General features: G+C 39.2%; 1 pseudogene; it reads left to right on the forward strand.

Annotated features, from left to right (window-relative positions):
- The first annotated feature begins 16,384 nt into the window (after positions 1–16,384).
- LOC142460901 (elongation factor 1-beta pseudogene) lies at positions 16,385–17,174 on the forward strand (annotated as a pseudogene).
- Positions 17,175–24,338: the final 7,164 nt, after the last annotated feature.

Raw genomic sequence — 24,338 nt, forward strand, 5'->3', positions numbered from 1 at the left:
GCTGGAAATGCATGTACAGAGAAGAATGGAAAGGGGGTATGGAAAACAGAAAAACCATTTTTACAAGTTACAATACTTTTTAAATAACAATTGTATATTTAGAGCAATGAGAGCAAAAAAAGGTAGTAATAAAATAATATTGGAAATACTCTAAGGGCTAGTCGCTACCTGAACATTGAGAAGACAGGGACTAGCGCCCAGATCCCACCAGTAACTCCCCTAGATAACAAGAGAAGGTTCTAGACAAAATGGGAGAACAATGCAGAGTACATTCTACATGTATCATAGAAAAGCAAAACAAAATAAAAATTTGCTGGTCAGATAGAGACAGTGAAATCCCAGAATGATGGTCGATCGGTGACCTTTAATCCTGGAAGTAAGCCCACTGTCAGAGGTCTCTTATCAATCAAACAATAAGCAGGTGTACAAATTGAAGCATACCACCACGGAGGAACATATTCTTCAGAACAGTCAGCTAGATGAGACTAACAGGGCAGCGTTTGTTGGAAATCAAACTTCAGGAGACAGAAAGAGCAGGGCAATGGCTGAAAGGAAATGTGAAATGAAGGGAAACGTGGAGAAAGAGTGCTGATATATTAAGGGAATTACAATTACTGTCACAAAACAAAATGTGTATGAAATGTTCACTGGGAAATTAATTTACCATGTAAAATTTCACCCAAGCTGAATAAAATGTATAAAATAAAAGCACTAGTGAAATGTGAAATTTGTTTGAAATACCAGCTATGTTATTGATACTACATAAAATGCAACTATAGAATGATTACTAAAATTAATTATTTGTGTATAATCAATTAGCCCTCAAATTTTTCTAAATTAATGATAACTAGTCAAGCTGATGCCCTATATTACAGCAAGCTGATTACTAATTCATAATTATCTTTTGTCAAATTGAATCCATAGGCCAGATATATATAACAAATATGTGAAAGATACTTTACTAAGATTCAAAAAGGATTTGATCAACATCCTGAGATTAAGTATGAATCAGTAAAGTTGTTAGTATCAGAGGTACGGTAAATGAATAAAAGTAGAATCACATGAAATGACAGAAAAAAAACAACACATGAATGCTAACACAGTGTGTAGAGGGGAATTTAAACCAGCCTGAGATGTTAAAAAGGAAACTTTTGTAAGAGGGGATGGCAATAGATAAACTTAGTTTATATGAATTAATTTCCCGGGGGTTTGGTCATCCTGAACCAGCTAGGTTATTATGCTGAGCAAAATGTTACACATTTAGATTACAGGCAGTGTATAACAGTAATGTATTACTATAGGACTGCCAAATGTGGGCACAATTCTGATAGACAGACGTTTCCATTACTGCAGCTAGAACTATTTGTATTGAATTATTACTTGTTTTATTATACAAACCTATTTCATGATTTAAAAACCCCTAAGGGATTTTAGGATTAATATATATTGCACATATCCGTGTGCATATTTTAACGATTCAAGGATTATATTATCCAAAAATAACCCTTTGGAAATTGCTTTCTTAAGTAAATTATCAATATGCTCTCTAGTTTACTTTTATTTTAAAGAGCAATATTATGCAAAAATGTCCCTGTTTTATAGATATTAGATATAATTGGCATAAACAGCAATAACAGTGCTTTCCATAAAAATTCTGTTTAGTACACTGGTAAACACTGAGTTGCCCCACTTTCAGTTTGTTATATATGGCCCATGCCGTCTGGCATTCTGCAATAGCAAATCTAAACAAGATTACATGTGATGCTGTGCCACCATATGAAACTAACTTATGAGGCATGTTAAAGATACCCTAGATTAATATTAGTTAGCTCAACAGCCAATCTTCCACAAGTAATATGCCAGAGATGTTTCTCCTGCAGGATGTTAGCACCAGATGGTATTCGTCCTACCATATGCTGCGATGCTAGCTCAGCGTTCTGATGCAATGGGGACTCTTCCATTCAGTTGTGGCATGGACCAGATGATTGAACAAACACTCTGGGTGAACTTTTACAGTACATACAAGTGAACTACTCTGGAAAAAATGTGAAAAATACGTTCACAGATAATTCTGACTTTTGTTGCTGCTCTTTGTTTACTGTTTGTTTTCACTGTACGCTGTTCTCTCTCAGAGAGACACAAAATTCAAATACAAAGTAGGACCAAATGCAAAAAAAGTTTCGAATAAAAATTAATCACATTTTGTGCTTTCTTAATTTCTACAAAGGAAGAATCGAAGCCTTTTGATAATGATGCTGATACACAATGTTAAATATACCATAAACTTGCAGAAGAATGATCAAATATGTCTCCGAAGAAATACAGCCAATATGTTCCATAGAAGCAAGAATGTTAAGACCTTGGACCTGTAATAGTGAAGAAACAATTCCCTGGGGTAGGACATTGTTCTTGGGAAAGTAGAGGCAATGAAAAAATGGGAAGATGTTCAATAAGATGGATTACCATTGTGGCCAAAGAAATAAAATATTTAATAATAAGAGTTGCAGAGGAGATTAACCAGTCAGGGTGCAATGTAGGAACGATGAAACATACAACTTTCCTCTAGTTCCTAAATGCTTCCTCCTCCTCCCCTCCGCTCTCCACTATCACAATTACAATCCACCCTTACAAATCTGGCTAGACCAGAGGATGTACACTGGAAACACAGGGAATCCAAGACAGATGATCCCTTCAGGACAAGTGTTGAGAGAATCGATCCTGGGAAGGTGGAGGGAAGGTGGGTTGGAAAGGTGGAGCCTATTACAAGGATCTACATGTGACCTCCTCCCTGGGGGACGGACAATATTAAAGTTGGTGAAGGGAGACGTCAGACAGGGCAAGATATGACAAAATAATCATTTATAAATTATCAAGGGTTCATGAGGGAGGGGGGACAGGGAAGGAGGGGGGAAAATGAGGAGCCGATGTCAGGGGCTTAAGTGGAAAGCAAATTTTTTGAGAATGATGAGGGCATTGAATGTACAAATGTGCTTTACACAATTGATCTGTGTATGGATTGTGATAAGAGTTGTATGAAACCCTAATAAAATGATTAAAAAAGAGTTTCTATATTATATAGATGACTGCTATGAGTCTAATTTTGTAATTTTTAAAGCAAGTCTCTGAAATCTTCATTCATAATTCTCACTTTAATTTTCTTTAATCCATTTTTTGTTTAAAAAACTACAAATTTATAATAAGCATGTAAGTAAAAAAATGAAAATATTGTTTTCATTATTTCTTTTTAGATCATTTTTTGTTTGTTTTAATCATTTTATTAGGGGCTCATACAACTATTATCACAATCCATACATACTTTAATTGTGTTAACCACATTTGTACATTCACTGCTCTCATCATTCTCAAAACATTTGCTCTCCCTTTAGCCCTTGGCATCAGGTCCTCATTTTTTCCCTTCCCTCCCCGCATCCCCCTCCCCCATGAGCCCTTATAATTTATAAATTCCTATTTTGTTATATCTTGCCCTGTCTGATGCCTCCCTTCACCCACTTTTCTGTTGTCCGTCCCCCAGAGAGGGGGGTCACACGTAGATTCTTGTAATCGGTTCCCTCTTTCCAACTCACTCTCCCTCTACCCTCCCAGTATGGACACTCACACCGCTGATCCTGAAGGTATCATCTGCTCTGGATTCCCGGTATTTCCAGTTCCTATCTGTACCAGTGTACATCCTCTTGTCTAGCCAGACTTGCAAGGTAGAATTCAGATCATGATAGTTGGGGGTGGGGGGGTAGGGAGGAGCATTTAGGAACTAGAGGAAAGTTGTATTTTCATCGGTGCTACATCGCACCTTGACTGGCTCATCTCCTCCCCTAGACCCTTTTCAAGGGGATCTCCAGAGGCCGACAAATGGGCTTTGGGTTTCCACTCTGCACTCCCTCCTTCATTCACTATGGTAAGATTTTTTGTTCTGATGATGCCTTGTACCTGATCTCTTCAACACCTCGTGATCTCAAAGGTTGATGTGTTTCTTCCATGTGGGCTTTGTTGCTTCTCAGCCTGATGGCAACTTGTTTATCTTTACGCCTTTAAGACCCCAGACGCTGTCTTCTGGTAGCCAGGCACCATCAGCTTTCTTCACCAAATTTGCTTATTCTCCTGCTTTATCCTCAGCGGTTGTGTCAGCAAAGTGAGCATCATAGAATACCAATTTAATAGAAGAAAGTATTCTTGCATTGAGGGAGTACTTGAGTGGAGGCCCAATGTCCTCCTGCTATCTTAATACTAAGCCTATAAATATAGGCACATAGATCTATTTCCCCATGCTCATATATAAATATATTTGCATATGTACATATCTTTATCTAGACCTTTGCCTCCCAGCTCTTTCCTCTATTTCCCTTGACTTTCCTCCTGTCCCATTATCATGCTCAGTCCCCACCTGGGTTTCAGCAATTCCTCTTGGTTACATTACTCTTGATCATGCCCTACAAGGCCTCCCACACCCACATTACCACCAATTTTGATCATTTGTTGTTCCTTGTCCCTGGGTTTGTTAACACCACTTCTTCCCGTGCCCCCCCCAACTCCCCTTATCCCATGTCCCCCTGGAACTGTTGGTCCCATTGTTTTCTCCTCCAGTTTGTTCATCCAGCCTATCTTTTTTACACAGACCTGCGGAGATAATAACATGAACAAAAACAAGACAGAGCAAAACCAAGCAACAATATACAACAAAAACAACAAACCACTGACAAAGAACAAAACAAAACACAACAAAAAAGAAAAGCTTGTAGTTAGTTCAAGGATCATTTGTTGGCCTTTAGGAGTGTTTTCCAGTCCAGTCTGTTGGAGCACCATGCCCTCTCCCAAAGTCCAGCTTCAGAATTCCCTGGGAACCTTGCCACTCCATTCCCTTGCTGTTCCACTGAACTTCCCCAGTGTTTTGCCTCGATGTGGCAGGATCAGGTCGGGTGCAATTCCCATACTGTGCCTCCTGTGTTGTCCCCTGTATGGGTCAGTGAGTGGCATCTTGTCTCATAGTGGGACTGGCCATGTGGTCCTCTCTGTGGACTGGCTGCTCTAATTGGGGTCATCATCCTCAGGGCCTGGTAGGCCAGGATGTGCTTCACTCTCTCCTACTTCCCCTTCATCTGCTCCCGTGTGCTCTGATCAGATATGTCCCTCTCCCAGAGCTACAGATTCAATGCTGTCCTTTGAAATACATTCTTCTCGGGGGAGGGGCAGGCATCCACTTAGTATTTGGCACTGGGGCCAGCCACCCATACCTCTCCAGTGGTTCCCTACTCCATGTCAGAATGTTGCATTCACACCTTGGGGCACTGGGTGGAAGTCTGGTCCTTCTTTCCCTGTGGAGATGTAAACAATACCCTCCCCTAGGGTGGATCAGCGTCCCGTACCCCCGCTACCCATTCTTCCTTATTTACATCATTTTTTTCCTTTGCCCACCTCCTCCCCAGTTGTCTACCATGTGCATCCCTGCATTTGATCTGGTCCCTGCCATATTACACGGTCCTCACCCTAAGAATGTCTGTATACAGTAGCTTTTTCCCTATGTCCCTTTTGTCTTTTTTTTAAACGCTTACCTCAGCAGATTCATGTTGTACTTGTCTTTTGGTGCCTGACTTAATTTGCTTAGCATGATTTCCTCCAGGTCTTCCAATGCTGCAAAGTGCTTCACACGTTCATGACTGTTTTTTAGGGATGCGTACTACTCCATTGTATGTAGATACCACAGTTTTTTTAATCCAATCATCAGTTGATGGAAATTTGGGTTGCTTCCAACTCCTTGCAAGTGTGAACTGTGCTGGAATGAACATTGGAGCGCAGATGTCTGGCCTTGGTTTTTTTCTTGCCTCTTCTGGGTATATACCCAGTAGGGTGATTGCTGAGTCGTATGGTAACTCAATTACCATCTGTTTTAGATATCGCCAGATCAATTTCCATAGTGGTCATACATATGTACAAGTCTACCAGTAGTGGATGAGAGTTCCTGTCTCCCCACAGCCCCTCCAACACTTGTTGCTTTCTGATTTTTTGAATTGGGTTACCTTTGAGGGTGGTAGGTGGTAGCTCATTGTTGTTTTAATTTGTATTTCTCTTATGGCTAAAGATCGGGAACATTTTCTCATATGTTTGTTGGCCATTCGGATATCTGCCCCTGAGAAACTTCTGTTCAAGTCCTTTGCCCACCTCTCAAGTGGGCAATTAGTTTTTTGTTTTTTTCTTTTTGAAAGCTATCAGAGTATTTTAGATTTTAGTAATAAGGCCTTTTTTTCTGATGTGTCATTGCTAAAGATGTTTTCCCAGTCGGTGGACTCTCTTATTACTCTTTTGGTGAATTCTTTCGATGTACACAGGTGTTTTATTTTCAGTATATCCCATTTGTCAATTTGTGCCTCCTCTGTGTTTGTGTCCTTCCCTATTTCTGATAGCCTATGTATTTCCTTTGCCAAAGTTCTCAACGTGGTCCCAGTTCCTTCATTGATGGCCCTAATAGTTTGGGGGTTAACTTCAAGATCTGTGATCTACCTTGAGTTTATTCTTGTGTATGGAGTGAGATAAAGGTCTTGCTTCATTTTTCTGTAGGTAAATATCCATTTTTTCCAGCACCACTTGTTAAAGAGGGCATCTGCTTCTAATTTGATATTTTGGGGGCCCTTATCAAAAAGATAAACTGTCTGTATGCTGATAATTTTACTTCTAGGTCTTCAGCTCTTTCCCATTGGTCTGAGTATCTCTCATTGTGCCAACACCATGCGATTTTGACAACTGTGGCTGTATAGTATGTGCTAAAGTCAGGTAAAGCAAGCCCTCCCACTCCCTTCTTCTTCTTGAGGAGTTCTCTGGTAATTCTGGCCTTATTTTCTCTCCATATGAAGTTAGGAATCAGTTTTTCCATTCTTCAAAGAAAGATGAGGGTAATTTTATCGGGATTGCATTAAACTTACGTAGTGCCTTTGGCAGAACTGATATCTTGACTATATTGACTCTTCCTATCCATGAGCATGGGATATACTTCCATTTGTTGAGGTCACTCTTGGCTTCTTGTAATAGAGTTCTGTAGTTTTCCCCATATAGATCTTTTGTTCTTTTAGTCAGGTGTATCCCTAGATATTTCAATTTGTATTTGGCTATTGTGAAGGGTATTACCGTTCAGTTCTCCGATTCTGTGGTCTTACCTGATGTGTCTAACAGTCTGATGGACTTCTGTTTGTTGATCTTGTATCCTGACACTCTGCCAAACTCCTGTATTGCTTCCAGTACTGCCCTTGTCGAATTTATGGGATTTTCCATATATAAAATCGTATAATCTGCAAATAACGATAGTTTCACCTCTTCCTTCCCCAGACGGATACTTCTGATGTCTCTTCTTTGCCTTATGCTGTTAGCTAAAACCTCCAGCACGATATTAAATAAAAGTGGGGACAAGGGGCAGCCTTGTCTGGTCCCCTTTTTCAGTTGGATTGTGTTAGTCTTTTCTCCATTGACTACCACATAGGCAGTTGGGTTTTCATATAAAACTTGTATTGTCTTGAATAAGTTTCCTTTCATTCCTATCTTCTCAAGAATCTTAAGCAGGAATTGGCATTGGATTTTGTCGAATGCTTTTTCTGCATCTATCGATATTATCATGTGATTCTTGTAGTTTTTCATGTCCATGTAACGAATAATACTAATGGTCTTTCGTATGTTGAACCATCTCTGCATTCCTGGTATGAATCCCACTTGGCCATGGTGAATTATTTGTTTTATATACTTTTTTATTCTGTTGGCTAGCATTTTGTTAAGGATTCTTGCATTGATGTTCATTAGGGATATTGGTCTGCAGTTCTCGATTCTTGTGGGATCCTTGCCCGCTTTTGGTATCAGAGTTATACTAGCTTCATAGAAGGAGTCGGGAGTTTGTCATCTTTTTCTATGTTCTGGAAGAGTTTGTGTAAGATTGGTGTTGGTTCTTCCCTAAATGCTTGATAGCATTCTCCAGAGTAAAGCCATCTGGTCCAGGGTAAATTTTGTTGGTAATCCCTTTATAACCTTTTCTATTTCCTCTATTGCTATGGGTCTGTTGAGATTCTTAATATCCATCGAGGATAGTCTAGGGAGGGATTGTTTTTCCAAGAATTTATCCATGTCTCCCAAACTGTTGAATTCACGAAGGTACAATCCTTCGTAGTACTGTATAACTATCCTTTTGATGTCATTAGGGTTTTCGGTAATGTTCCCTCTTTCATCCCTTATTCTTGCTATTGAAATTTGTTCCCTCCTTTCTTTGGTTAGATTTGCCAGTGGTCTATCGATTCTGTTTAAATTTTCAAAGAACCAACTTTTAGCAGTATTAATTTTTTCCATAGTTTTCTTATTTTCCCTCTCCTGAATCTTAGCCCTGATTTTTATAATTTCTTTTCTTTTGCTATTAGTAGGATTGTTCTGCTGACTCTGCTATAGTTGTAAATTTTGTGCAAGCATATCAATCACGAGTCTCTCTTCCTTTCTCTGATGTGCATGTATTGCTATGAAACTTCTGATGACTACCTTTGTGTGTCCCATAAGTTTTGGTGCATCGTGTGCTCATTCTCATTGGTTTCTAGAAATTTCCTAATTTCATCTCTGATATGTGTCAGTACGCACTCCTTTTGCAGTAGAGAGTTATTCATCCTCCAATTGTTTGCTCTTATTTTCTTTGTCTTCCTTTTATTGATTTCCAGCCTGTGGCAGAGTGGTCAGAAAGGGAGGTCTGTATGATTTCAATGTGCTTAAATTTATGTAGATTGACCACATGGCCCAGCATGTATGCTCCAGCAGGTATCTTTGAATATGTGCCATGTGGCCTTGAAAAGAATGTGAATTTCTTTTATATTTGGAGGAAAAGTTCTGCAAATATCTATCACGTCAAATTGTCTAATTGTGGTGTTTAGATCTCTAGTCTCCTTGTTGAGTTTATTTCCCTGTGATCTATCTATCTCAGAGAGTGGTGTGTTGAAGTCACCCACTATATTTGTTGAGACTGATTTCCTTTTTAATCTTTTGGAGCGTTTGGTTGATGTATTCAGCGGGTCTCTTATTCGGGGAACATATTTTTACAATGGTTAGTGGTTATTTGTCTACCATTCCCTTGAGCATTATATAGTGTCCCTCCTTATCTCTTTTTATGGTTTGTACTTTGAGATCAATTTTATTTGAGATTAGGATTGCAACCCCTACTTTTTTTTTTGTATTGCTGTTTGCTTGGTATGAATTTCTCCAGCCTTTGATTCTCAGCCTATTTTGTCTGTTGCCTTGAGATTTGTCTCCTGTAGGCAGCATACTAATGGGTTGTAATTTCTAAGCCAGTCTGCTAGTCTCAGTCTTTTAATTCCTCAATTCAGACAATTGATATTCAAGGTTATTATCTCCATCTGAAGACTCTGTGATGTCATCTTATAACTTTTGTGTTGGGAGTTTTCTAATTTCCATTCTCATTAGTGTGTTGTGCATGTGTGTGTGTGTGTGTGTGTGTCATTCTTGAGTTCTTTCCATCCTTAAGCCAATGCTACCTTGGGGTCTGTTTTCTCTTTGCTGCCCTCTGGGTGAGGTTGTTCAATGTGGTGGTCTCTTATTTATGCTTGGTGAGTGTTGTTCTTCTGCCCATATGGGTTGGCAAGGATCTTTTGTAGGGCTGGATTTCTTCTAATATATTCTTTGAGTTTTTCCTTGTTTGGGAAAACTCTTACTTCTCTATCGATCTTGATCGATAAATTACCTGGGTAGAGTATTCTTGGGTTTGTATTGTTTACCTTCAATTTTTTGAATATGTTACTCCACTCTCTCCTCTTCTTCATAGTTTCTGCTGATAGGTCTGAGCATATGGTCATTTGGGAAACTTTATATGTGATTGTTTTTCCCTAGCTGCGCTCATGGTTTTCTCCTTTTTCTCAAAGTTGGATAGTTTAACTATTTTGTGCCTTGGTGACTTCTTGGGATTCAGTTTAGTTTGTGTTCTTTCAGCCTCCTGAATGGTTGCCTCGTTTTCATTCATTAAGCTGGGGAAGTTTTCCTCCAAGAAGTCTCTTACTATTGCTGCAGATGACTTCTATTTTTTTAAATTAATAAATCTTTTTATTGGGGCTCATACAACTCTTAGCTCAATCCATACATACATCAATTGAGCAAAGCACCCTTACACATTCATTGCATTCATCATTCTCAAAATGCGCCTTCCACTTGGGATCCTAGAATAGAGCTCAGTTTCCTTTTTTTCTCCCTCCCCCTCCCTCCTCACTCCCCCCTTTCTCCTGCTCCCTTGATAGTTTATAAATAATTATTTTATTTTATCTTACACTGCCCGGCATCTCCCCTCACCCACTTTCCCATTGCCCATCTCCCAGAGAGGAGGTTACACATAGATCTCCAAGATCGGTTCTCCCTTTCTACACCCCCTTCCCTCACGGTGTCGCCACTCCCACTGCTGGTGTTGAGGGGTTCATCCGTCCTAGATTCCCTGGGCTTCCAGGGTTCAGTGTAGCAACAATGAAACTCAAAACCTTCCTCTAGTTCGTGAACACTTCCTCCCCTCCCAGTTATCATGACGCCAATTCTACCTTGAGGATCTGGTCATACCAGAGGATGTACAGCGGTGAAGTAGGGATCTGGAAACAGGGAATCTAGGACGGATGACTTCTTTGTTGTGTCTTTCTCTGGTAAGTCAATAATTCCAATGTTGTTCCACTTCATAGCATCAGACATAGGTTTTCTTAAGCTTCTCTGATGATCTTGTTCACGTTTGTTAAAGTTTGCTTGGCTGTACTCCAAGTCATTTATGTGGTTTTCTGATTACTCCAGTTGATTCTCAAGGTCCCTGTTTCTGCTACTGGGTTTTGTTATCTCCTCCCTAAGCTCATGTATTTCACTTTGGTTTATGGCCTTTATGTCCTCTATAATTTCATCCTTTTTTCTGTATTGTTTCCCTCATATCCTATATAACTCCAAGCAGCTTTCTGAAAATTTCTTTCTGTCTCAACTAAGTGTCTTCATCTATGTATGTTGTTATGCTCTGGATATCTTCTGCCATTGCCTTTTGTTTCTCTTGTGTTTTCATTGAGGTCCTTGGTGCTGATGGCTGTTCGCGTTGCATTGTTTTAGAAGTGCCAGGTGCCATTTTCCAGGGAGTCGAAGAGCACTGGCTCTCTCTCAGAGACTTGTAGGAATGTTTCTGGGAACTGCCTACAGCTACGTTTACTATGGGATTAACCTAACCTTTATCCTCCTGTGGTTTTCCTATCAGGGGAGTGCCCCAGACGGTTGGTGGATTGCCTGCTTTGGTCTTGCGGAGGTTGGGCAGAGATTCCTGCAACAGCTTGGAATGCTGATGAGTGTTGGCTGAGCTGCGTTATACCCGAGGTACACAGGCAGGAATTCCTTGGTGAGAAGTTGGGCTGAGTATCCCCTGGAGGGATAGCAGGGCTTTCCCTAGCCTCATGCTAGCTACACAGGGTGGAGCTCCCCTAGCTCAGTGTGGTGCAGGTGTAAATTCCCTAGGCTAAGGGGAGTGGTATGGAGGTCATGGGTGGAGTTTCAGAGAATAAGAAAGAGACAAAGAGGAGGGAAAAAATGAAAAACTAAGACCATTTAGACTGTAGGAGTATAGGAAAGAGAGGGAAACAAAAACAACTATGTAGCTGAGTCCCACTCCCTGCCTGTGGTACTGCAAGGGTTTAGTCCCTGCCTGGAAGCAATGGTAGCAAGTCACAGCTGAGCTGAGAAAAAGCCTCTGCGCAGCCCTCAAAGACCCTGGGGAGACAGAAATCAGAGATGTAAACAAAAGCAACAATGTAACTGAACCCTGATCCCTGCCCATGGAGCTGCAAGGGTCCTGTCCTTGCCCTTAGGCAGGCGGGGGCAAACTGTGGCTGTGTTGAGACCAAGCTCCCCTATGGGCTCCAAATGATCCTGGCTCCGGAGAGACAGTGGCAGAGCCAAAGTTAAACCCCAGCCGGCTTCCGCTGAGGTAAGCCAAAAGCCCCCAGCCCCTCAAAACCCCATGGGTCTGTGCCTACTTATCTTTATTATGATCCTCCTGTGTTCCAGCGGTGTTGAATTTCCCTCTAAGCAACTCTCCTGGCTTGGATTCTGCAGAGTCCCTCTGGTATGTGTCACTCTGTCGCCATTTTCCCCCTGGGGCTCTTTTTAGATCTTAAACTTGCTCTCTAACAACATATTTTGTTAAAGGCAATATGATACTCTATAAACAATAACTATTTATAAGAAATAAACATGATAAAATATATTCAAATAAGTCTATTTGCATATGTCAAGTTAATTTCATCTAAAACCAAAGTTCTGTTCATTTTATTCTGTTTCTCAATAAACATAATTTATTCCCCTGTTGTTTAAAACATTAACATACACTTCAATTTTCAAGGCCTTAAACAAATATCCTCAAAATTTTCAATGTTCTCTCTCAGTATCTGAAATTATAGCATATATTTAAGCAAGAGTATTTATCGACTATTGACCAAAAATATTCTGGTTCTCTAGAGTTGAGTTTTTATTTGTATTGTTCTCTTTTCCAATTAAAACACACTTTGGAAACTTTAAAAAAATCTAAAATTTATTTTCAAAGAAATAGCATTTGGATTATCCTTTAGAGGAGAGGACAGTCCCCCCAAAATGGAATTTTTTCAAACTATGTATTTAATTTATTTTACAAAACAGCCTTATCACCTACAAAAACTCTCCATCACACTTAGTACATTTTTGAAACCTGTGATTCCATTCTTATGAACATTTTTCAAACTCATCTATTTGGATAGCTGAGAGTATTTCCCTCATTTCATTCTTTGCCTATTCTATGTCATCAAATTGCTGTACTTTCATGTCCCTGTGCATTCTTGGAATCAGAAAGAAGTTGCATGAAGAGAGGGCAGGACAGGAAGGTGCATGAGGCAAGAGAGGCATGCTGTTTGGTCAGACTGCATGAGCAGGCACACTGTTGTGGTGTCAAAACCAGTCCCCATTTGCCACCTATCTGGCCTTTTTGGTTGGACTCTGTTACGGTATCTTTTCAGAACCTCTAAATAGAAAGCTTGATTAACAGTCTGACCTGGTGGAAGGAACTCCAAATCGACTGTGAGTCAACATTTTTACTCATTTGTGAAGCTGATGGTTATCCAGTGTGACGTTTGTCATCCATCAGCATTTCATCATATTTGAAACAAGAAGTCCCCTTTTACAATTTTTTCCCATAGTGTTATCCTTGTAAGCTGTTTTCAACAACACAACAGTTTTGTTAGCAGGAAACAAAATTTCATAGTTGCATGCCATTCTCTTAGATCAGCTATCACAACAAAACAAGGTTCAAGCGAAACTGCTCTCATGGAAAAATTTGTTGTGACCAAAGAGAAACTTCCCAGGTGACAGCACTGGGTTCACTGACTCAGCAAGTTGCTCGATGCTCGCCTAGTGGGAAAACTGGGCACTATGAAAGTTCTGCACAATGGAGTGTTTTTCCAGGTTTGGGGGGTTATTCCCGTGTAGTATTTGGATTACAAACATGCCTCCTTTCAGTGCACTTTAATTTGGGCTTCACTAATACTGTTTTTTGCTAGTTGGTTTACAAATGGAAGGTTTGAGGCAGTCTTGTGTTGAACAAGTCTATTGACATCACTTTTCCAATGATGTGTTCACTTCATGTCTCTGTGTCACATTTTGGCAATTCTCACCTTTTTCATATACACTTGGACATTGGTAAAGTATGAGGACAGCCTAAAAGATGAAAACTGCCAACAAGATGTATTACCACGTAGGCTACAACATGGGGTCCCTCATAGCAGTGATTGTGAGAATGGAGAACAATTGGGCAGAATATCATTCTGTTGTATAAAGGACCTGTCATACATAAGTTTAAATAAATTCGACAGCACCTACCAGTTAATGGACCAAAGTATAGTATAAATGTCATTTTTTCATTCACTAGGAAACAAATTAAAAAATCTGTGTAACGTTTTCTTGTGGTATTTACTACATTGCAATGGTCTATAACTGATCCCACAAATTCCAAGTTAGTTGTCCTACATAGGAAATGTCATGTCTCCTCAAGTTGCTTTTCATTGCCCCTATTCTGCAACATTTTTATTAGTTTTAATTGGGTGCTCTTTTTCTATCTACTTCAACAAAGACTAGAGAGTTTAGTATCCCATCTGATTACTAATTTATTATCACTATAGAATCGACTTGCGCTTTCTGCCATAACTTCCACGAGGTAGCTCATCTCTACAGGGTCAGTCTACTTCTCTAGGTTTCTAAATGTGTTATTGACACCTCTCTTCATCAGCTGAAAATCTCCCTTCACTTTTTTAAGGAATTACACCTGATTTTTCCTATGTCATGGATGTTTTTCTTGATTTAGAACTCAGTAGGTGTTTTTATATTATTACCACCATCTGACCCAAGCTCATGTAGCAAACTCACTTTGTATTTATGTTAAAATATGTCAATAAAATGTATCAATTGGATAACTTATGGAAGAGATTTTCTGCTTCCATGAAGATAGACAGCCTTAGAAAGCCAGAGGATAGTTCTAACTCTGTTCTCTAAAGTCACCGTGAATCCAAATTGACTGGTTTTGTTATCCCTTTGTTGGTTTGATCATGCTAACTGCTGAACTTGCTCTTTAAAATATCTGTTCTTTATCATTTTTGCCAGTCCCTAACCTTCTAGGCTTCATTTCATTCCTTCTAGATAACTAAAGATGAGGCTGTCTTCTCTTGTACGTAGTCTCTGAAACCCTATACAGAATTACTAAGATTCAGAATCCACTCCATTATCCATCACACCTAGAGCTTCCAAAAACATGACAACCAATTTCCACTAAGAGAGACCATTCACTTATCAACTGCTTCAGTGGAAACTGACTTACAAGAACCAGTTCTTAAGATGGCATAGATGACATCATTTTAGCTTATATTAAGCTCTTTTTTTTTCAGTGGAGTAATTTATTCACTACTTTTGCCTAGAAAAATGCAAAACTGTTTAACATTTGAGTCATTAAGAATTGCTTCAGCTATTCCTTGTATTTGTAGGTAAACAAACTGGGTGACATTAAAAAATGTCCTGTAGGTAGTACAATCAACCTCTAGAAAATGAACTGCAATGATTCCTTTTAAACTATTTTTGTTTTCATTGTCCCCATTATCTGATTTCTTCTTGATATTCAGGATTCAATTAATTAAGAACTTCTTTCTTCATGATTTAATCTAGGGCAGCGCTTTCAACCTGTGGAGCATGACCCCTTTGGGGGACAAATGACCCTTTCACAGGGGTTGCCCAATTCATACTAGTAGCAAAATTACAGTTATGAAGTAGCAATGAAAATAATGTTATGATTGGGGGGTCACTACCACATGAGGAACTGCACTCAAGAGTTGGGCATGAGGCAGGTTCAGAACCACTGGTCTAGGGAGTTCTGGTGGCATGATGACTTCACATTGAGCTGCTAACTGCAAAACCAGCAGTTCAAAATCATTAGCAGATCTGCAGAAGAAAAATGGGGCTGCACCATCTCTTAAAGAGTTAATAGGGTCGCACAATATGTGTTGGCATCAACTTAATGGCAATGAGAATTTTTAAAAAATTGTATCTTCTCATTCACATTGAAAAAAAATGCTTATCTATACTACTTTATTCTCAGGGCTTATAACACACTGAAATATGTTTGCTGAGGTAATTACACACACATTAGTCTGACAATAAAAGAGAAAAGTGTCTGTCATAGTTGCATAATTTGGTGTCATTTTGGTACTTGAGAGGATTAAGAGTGAAGGAGTGGAGTCTAGTCTGTCAATCGGGTCATAACAAAAAGGCCTCTGTGTGGGCATGGCTTCCTCCTGTGAATTCTAGGAGATCTGGTTATTTCTTCCTTAGAGGCAGGAGACATTTTTCTCTCTCTGCTCATTTTCTGGAAGACATCGCTGAGGAGAAGCCACATGGACCTACTCTGAAGCAGTTCTGGGTGCTGAAGCAACCGCATGGAGACCCCTGCCAACGCTGAGATGCTGACACCACCACTGGATGCAAAGACTGTTTACCCATTGGTCTGTGATCATCCTGCATTCAATGTCATTGCATATGTTTCGTGAGTCTGAAGAGGACTTTATAAATTGGTACTGGACATATGGGCTAATATTTGACTTACAGGCATGGACTGGACTAGGTTGGGATGCTTTCTTAATGTACAATTGCCCTTTATATAAAATTCTCTTTTTTACACATGTGCGTGTTTATGAATTTATTTTTCTAGTCTATCCAGACTAGCACAGTGCCTATTTTGTTAATGGTGTTCCACAAGTGTTTTTTTTTTTTATTCTGGTGGAATGCTAGAAAAAATTCTCAAAGAGAATGTATCCATTGAAATTGACCACAAGTCCCATCTCCTAGCGTTCTGCCTTTCCCTCCGCTGCCGCCCACCTGGTCCAGCCGGCGCCATGGGTTTCGGAGACTTGAAGAGCCCTGCCGGCCTTCAGGTGCTCAATGACTACCTGGCCGACAAGAGCTACATAGAGGGTTATGTGCCATCGCAAGCAGATGTGGCAGTGTTTGAAGCAATCTCCGGCCCTCCACCCGCTGACTTGTATCATGCCCTACGTTGGTATAATCACATCAAGTCGTAGGAAAAGGAAAAGGCCAGTTTGCCAGGAGTAAAGAAAGCTTTGGGCAAGTATGGCCCTACTAATGTGGAAGACACCACAGGGAGTGGTGCTGCAGACAGTAAGGATGACGACGACATTGATCTCTTTGGATCTGATGAGGAGGAAAGTGAAGAAGCAAAGAGGCTGAGAGAAGAACGCCTTGCACAGAGTGAGTCAAAGAAAGCCGAGAAACCTGCACTTGTTGCCTAACCTTCCATCTTACTCGATGTGAAACCGTGGGACGATGAGACCGATATGGCGACATTGGAAGAGTGCCTCAGAAGCATTCAAGCAGACGGCTAGGTCTGGGGCTCATCCAAGCTCGTTCCGGTGGGGTATGGAATTAAAAAACTTCAAATACAGTGTGTAGTTGAAGTTGACAATGTTGGTACAGATATGCTGGAAGAACAGATAACTGCTTTTGAAGATTATGTGCAGTCCATGGATGTGGCTGCTTTCAACAAGATCTAAACTCCCTCCTGGATGGTTGCACTTAAATAAATGACTAAAGGACAAAAAAAAAAAAAGAAATTGACCACAAAATCCAGTAAATACTGCCACATACATGCTAATGAAATTGTTTATACATTGCTTTTATTTAAGTGGATTTTATTATACAGTGCAGAGTATGGCATAATGATATTTAAATAATGTATGTGTGTGTGTTTCCTACCTAAGAAAACTTTGGTAAATATGAAAATTAGATTTAAACATGATGATAGATTATCATGATGGAATGACTAAATATTACTCCAATTTTTATTCATTTTTTAGTACTCCAGTTTCTTTTATAATGTTTGTATTTCTTTGCTTAATTTTAAGTTGTTTGCACATTATCAACTATTTACAATTAAGAAAATAGTGTGTGTATGAATTTTTAATTAGAAATAAAATGTCTAAGCTCATTGAGTGTCAGTACATGTCACCTTACTTCACAACTGGTTCTGTTCTTGCATGGAATATCGATCTTCACATCCCACCATTCTCAGAACTATTAGTTGAATGTGTGACGAGTTCAAACAAACCTCAACTCTGAAAGAACGATCCGTTCATTTTCTTCCTTTCTTTGCTCCCCTTTTGTGTTACTCTAGGTACTTTAGAGAAACAAATCCACAGAAACTCATGTATAAGAGAGAGTTTTATATACAGGCTAACTGCACTTCAAGAAAACAACCCACCCCAGCGCTGTCCAAGCCCACAAGTCCAACATTAGCCCATGTGTCCGACACCATTCCACAAAGTCCTCCTCCATCTCACAAAACACACACAATGATGCCAATTACAGGAGGAATGCCGAGTCAGTGAACGTGTAAGCATCTCAAAGCTGGCAGGGGTCTCCATACAGCAGCTCCAGCACCCAGGGCTGCATGGGTTTCCTTGGGGATGTTTTGCAGGAAGCCAGCCTTGCCAGCTGAAGCAGGGAGCTGGCTAAGGTAGCTGCACCCTGGTCAGACTATCAGAAAGCAAGAGACTCAAGAACTCAAAAGACGAGGCTCACTGAGCCATTTATCTCTCTGCCCTTCAACTAACCCCACATGTGTTTATTTTCCAGCTTGGCACAATAAACTACCTACCTCACCTTTCCAATTGAAATTCACTTTTTAAGATGAGATAATAGTATAATATATGAATAGAAGATCATTTATTCTCATCACAAAGCAAGATTTATTACAGATATCATGGATATAATGCCCATATTCCAATCATGTTTGTTTTTTTTAAATTCTGAAACCTTAACTCAATGTTATATGAACTCATCAAAATCATTGACTGACTGTGAATGCTTTCTCTAAATGACAATGTCAGCTATTTTGGGTGAATGAGTGTGGAGGTCCCTCAATAACAATTTTGACAAAGATCTTTGAAAGTAGTTCTTTGTTCAGGCCACAGTGTGACTATATGAGCTGCCTCATACTTTGGAGAATGAGTTAGTTAAATAAAAAAACATGAACTCATTGAATTTGATTTTACACATATTTATATATGGATAGAACCCAACGAGAATTTTAGAAATGAGTACTACTTTGGAGAACATAATCTAGAGTCCACCAAAAGTGGCAATTCTCTTCTTTTCCTTTTTTGCAGTCAGAAAAATATAATCGAGGGGAAGAAAACTGCAGGGAAGGCAGCAGGAAGCAGAAAGAACAGCTGATCTTACATAGAATTCAATCCTTTTGTGATTTAGTCTTCAGCTGAAATGACCTTTTATATTTTTTATTGATTTATGTGGCCATATATGTTAGACTTCCTAATGATTTGTTTTGTCTTTAATTTTTAGCATTTTTCCTTCCACTGCTTATTCTATTCTTTATCAAAATTAATATATGTTCATTCATTTACAGGACTGATCATAGCAGGTAGAAACATCTATGTTTGTAAGAATCGGTGCAATAAAACACACATTTTGCATTTTCGTGGGATTTAAAGATGCAAATACTCAATCACCAGATACACATATTAATTAATCTCATCTCTTGTGCATTGCTATATTGCTACAAAGCAGAAGTAATATTACAGGCTACATGCTCATTAATTTCTACCTGGCTGGCGCTGTAGCATCAATCTACATAATCCAACTCTCTCAAGTAGTGCATGCATTTCCCTGCCCGTTTCCCACACTGAGAATGTTCAGCAAGTGTGCCCTGCAGAGATGGCTAGTTTTGCTCTCCTGAAATTCCTCTGATGACCACTGATCTTCTCCCATGATTTTATCACTGCTGTCAATCTGAAATATTGATTTAGGGTTTCACAAAATGTGACATCCAAAATCTGACCCCCAAAATGCTTCTTGTTCAGCTCTCATAGCTGAGAGGATTTCACTCTCTTGCGTAAGAAAATGGGAGATTCTTCTTTCTCCTTTCGGTAGTCTCTTGCATCTTATCTACATGTCCTTTGGGCCATGAATTGTGTATGGCAAAAATGACAGTTTCCTGATGCAAATAGACGATTTTACCCCTGTGTCCTTGTAGAAGACCTACATCAGGTTTCCATTACTCCAAGCAACTGCACCAATGACTTGTTTCCCTAAATCAGGGTTATACACACATATCAGCTTATGTTGTTGTTAAGTGCCATCAAGTTGGTTCTGACCCAAAGGTCCCTTGTGCACAACAGAACAAAACACTTATGTCTATGTTTCTCAGTTCCAAAGTAGTGATAATAAACAAAATTTTAAAAATTCAGATATTTTCCTTAATGTATTTCTTCAAGTTAAAAGCGGGCCAGGGAGGGGCAAGAAAATAATGGGAAGTTGCCAGTCTCCAAAGTTTTATAGGATCATGACCTAAATCCATGACAGATGCAGTTGAGACTCCTCACTGCACATAGAGGCATGCTGGTCATGTAAGTGCCTACATGTTTAAGGTCTGCTGTTCAAATTGCCAACTGCTTTTTAGTAGATAGATGAGACTTTCTGCTTCCATAAATAGAGCCTGGGAAATGCAAAGGGATATTTCTCTTTATTCAATCGGGTCACTATGTGTCAGAATTGACTAGATGGCAATGAAATATGGCACGCATGTGCATACACCGACATATGTATACAAATGTACATGCATCCAGGCATCTTTTCTAAAATAATATGTCCCTTTGAATAAGAAAGGAGACCCCATGACATAGTGGGAACCAGATGGACAGGTAACTTCAAGGTCACCATTTCAAAATGACCAATAGCACCTTGTGAGAAAGGGTTTTCTACTCTTGTGAAATGTTACGGTTTCTGAAACCCACAGAAGGCAGTGCTAGTCTGGTCTCTGAAGTGGCTACAAGTCAGTATTGATTCAATGGCAGTGAGTTTGGTTTGGGAGTGAGTTCTGAGTAAGAAAGTATTAGACATAGCCATTTAAACCATTAGACATGTCCTGGTTTAATATTTTCACTTTGATTCTAATGATTTTCTAAAGTGCTTTCATGATCTTTTATTTTTTAATAATATGTGTTAGTAATAAAAATTGAGTTTAATACTATTATTTTTTAAAGTAAATTTTCTTTTTAATTGTTGTGTGAATTTAGTGAATGTGGAATAAAATCCTAAAGGGATCAAAATATGATTCTTATTGGGAAACTACAACAAAATCTATAAAAATACACAAATTTAAATTGTGAATAAATGTTGAGACTACTAGCTAATAGAGAAATGCAAATCAAAATAACAATAACGTACCACCTCACATTGGCATGGATAACAATGTCAACAAGCAAGCATGGAATAAGAAATTCTGCAGAGACCACAGAAAGATCGAAACACTCATCCGCAGCTAGTGGCTTTGTAAATCTATATAATGACGGTAGAAAACATCGTGGTGCTTCCACAAACAACGGGGAATAGAAATGTCATATGAACCAGTCATCTCTCGTTTTGATATATACAATAAAGAAAAGAGCAGATTAGAGCACACCATGTTCCTTCCATCACTATTTCACTGTTGACAATAGCAAGAAGATGGAAACATTCTAAATGCTCATCAATGAAGAATCGATCAACTTTTGTATACATACCTAATGGAATAATATGCATTTCTTAAGGACCGTGATGAAACATTTCAATGCCTCATTACAAAGTCGGATGTGGAAGTCATTATGCGGAATAAATTTAGTCACTCACAAAGAGCTTTATGAGATTATTGTTATATAAACACAACTTCAAGATGAAACTTTCCATACCAGAATAAACAACCATTGATGCTCACCAACGTAAAAATAAATAAATAAGTAAATCAGGGGAAGCAATTAATAGACAATAGACAGATATCAATTTAGGGAAGGAGAAGGTTCTATTGTACAACGGAAGTAGGGGAACGTTGGAGTGGGGGAGGACAAGCTCTGGGAGGAGGGTGTTGATAAATTTTTTAAAACAACCTGGTTATCTGAAATGTAAACTTCCAATTAATTCAAAATTCATAAAAAGTGGGTTTTTTTTAAAGTGAGACTAGGGTTTAGGGCAATAGAGCATTAGTAATCTTTCCTTATATTTCAATATTATTTTTCTTTATGAGATTCCTCTGAAATGTGTAAAATTAAAATTATATTAGAGTTTATAATGTCTTTGTGCTTTCTTGTTTCAGGACCCAATTTGGAGAGTAGCACTTTATAAATCTACTAATTTGATAGCAACTCTAGATTTAGAAAAATAATTGTAATTCTTATTGCTTATAATTTTCTTTTCTACAGTCAATGTCAATTATTTCATTGAGAAAATCAAAGTGCCCTTTTCTCTCACCTAAAATATTTTTTATATAATTAAGCATAGTTGAAATTTTTACATGGCATAATATACCAAACACAGTTCCAAGCACTTTGCCAACATTATTATTTACTGCATGAAAATGAAAAGTAATGAGCAGCTGCTTGGTTTTTGTTTGGATTCATATAATCTAGAGACAATTGTGAGGCATTAAGATACAGTGTCTGGCAGAGACATGTATTCTTTCCGGTTCCCTGCTTTACTCTTATTTCCTGGGAATTTGAGCCTCAAATATAAAAAAGTGTATTGGTTTATTTGTAAATAGGTTTTTCTTTTCCTTTCATTTTTTGTATATATGTTCATTTTCCCCTCGTGTCTTTAGTCATACAAATGATTCAGAGGGGATACAAAATATATCTTTTTGCTTTAGTCAAAAGTAGATATAGAAATTCCATACTGTGATGCTGAACCTCAGAAATATTAAAAAATAAATATTAGTTTTATATAATTTTCATTTTAGGGATTAAAAAATATTAGCTAATTCTGAAAAACATTTTAAAAGTGTTGCCCTAAAGTGAATTTTGATTCATGGAGCCCAAACATGTTTCAGAGTAGAACTGATTCATACAGTAGAGAAAATTAGAACTTTCAGGAAACTCCTGGGCAGGTTACTCTTCTGAGGCACCTCTGGGTAAGTTAACACTGGGTAAATTAAATTGCCACTCTTTCAGCTAGTAGAAAAGTGCTTAAAGTTTTTCTTTTCAAACTTGGGAAGCACTTCTGGTGAATTCAAACTTCTAATCTTTCACTTAGAAGTCAAGCAGGTAACTTTTATTTATATTTTAACTTTTACTTATATTTTCACCACTCAGGAACTCAATTTAAGACAATAAAAAACAAAAACCAGTCTCATTGATATCCAGTGCATGATTACTAGTGGAGAGGTCTGGGGGGCCGACCCCAATCCCAACTGCTAAGTGGACACCTTCTCCTCCCCCAGAAAAATTTATTTCAAAGGACGGCATTGAATTTGCAGCTCTGAGAGAGGGACATATCTGATCAGAGCACATGGGAACAGATGATGGGGGAGGAGGGGAAAGTGGAGCACATCCTGGCCCACCAGGCTGTGAGGATGATGTTCCCAATTAGAGCAGGCAGTTCACAGAGAGGATCACATGCACAGCCCCACTAGGAGACATGACGCCCCCTCACTGACCCATAGCCCCACAGGGGACAACACTGGAGACACAGTGGGGGAATTGCACCCGATCAGATCCTGCCACACCAAGGCAAAACACTAAGGGTGAAAGACAAGAGCAAGGGAGTAGAGCGGCAAGGTCCCCAGGGAAAGCTGAAGGTGGACTTTGGGGCATGGTGCCCAAACAAACTGGACTGGAAAACACTCCTAAAGGCCAACATACAATCCTTGAACTAACTACAAGTTTTTCTTTCTTGTTGTGTTTTATTTTGTTTGTTTGTTTTTCTCATTGGTTTGTTGTTATTGTTTTGCTGTATATTCTTGCTTGGTTTTGCTCTGTCTTGTTTTTGTGCATGTTATTATCTCCAGAGGTCTGTCTAAATAAGATTGGCCGGATGAACAATCTGGAGGAGAAAACAATGGGTCCGACTGCTCCAGGGGAAAATGGGATAGGGGGAAGTGGGGTGAAAGGTAGTGATGTTAACAAACCCAGGCACAACAAGTGACCCAAACCAGTGGTGAGGAGGGTGTGGGAGGTCTGGTAGGGCATAATCAAGGGTAATGTAACCAAGAGGAATTGCTGAAGCCCTGGTGGGGACTGAGCAAAATGGTGGGACAGGAGGAAAGTCAAAGGAAATAGAGGAAAGAGCTAGGAGGCAAAGGGCATTTATAGAAGTCTAGATAAAAACATGTACATATGTAAATATATTTATATATTGGTAGGAGGAAATAGATCTATGTGCTATATTTATAGGTTTAGTATTAAGATAGCAGAAGGACATTGGGCCTCCACACAAGTACTCCCTCAATGCATGAATACTTTCTTCTATTAAATTGGCATTCTATAATGCTCACGTTCATGACACAACCACTGAAGACAAAGCAGGTGAATAAAAAAATGTGGTGAAGAAAGCTGATGGTGTCTGGCTATCAAAAGAGATAGAGTCTGGGCTTTTAAAAGCTTGAAGGTAAACAAGTGACCATATAGCTCAAAAGCAACAAAGTCCGTATAGAAGAAGCACACCAGCCTCTGTGATCACGAGGTGCAAAAGGGATCTGCTATCAGACATCATCAGAACAAAAAATCTTACCATAGTGAATGGGGTGGTGGGGAAGTGCGGAGTGGAGAACGAAAGCCCATTTGTAGTGCACGGGACACCACCTTACAGAATGGTCTCAGGAGGAGATGAGCCAGTGAAGGTGCGATGTAGCAACGATAAAAAATACAATTTTCCTCTAGTTCCTATATGCTACTCACCCCTTCCCCCCTATCATGATCTTAATTCTACCTTGCAAGTCTGGCTAGACCAGAGGA

Source organism: Tenrec ecaudatus, chromosome 11 (assembly GCF_050624435.1).
Source record: "Tenrec ecaudatus isolate mTenEca1 chromosome 11, mTenEca1.hap1, whole genome shotgun sequence".
Lineage (NCBI taxonomy): Eukaryota > Metazoa > Chordata > Mammalia > Afrosoricida > Tenrecidae > Tenrec > Tenrec ecaudatus.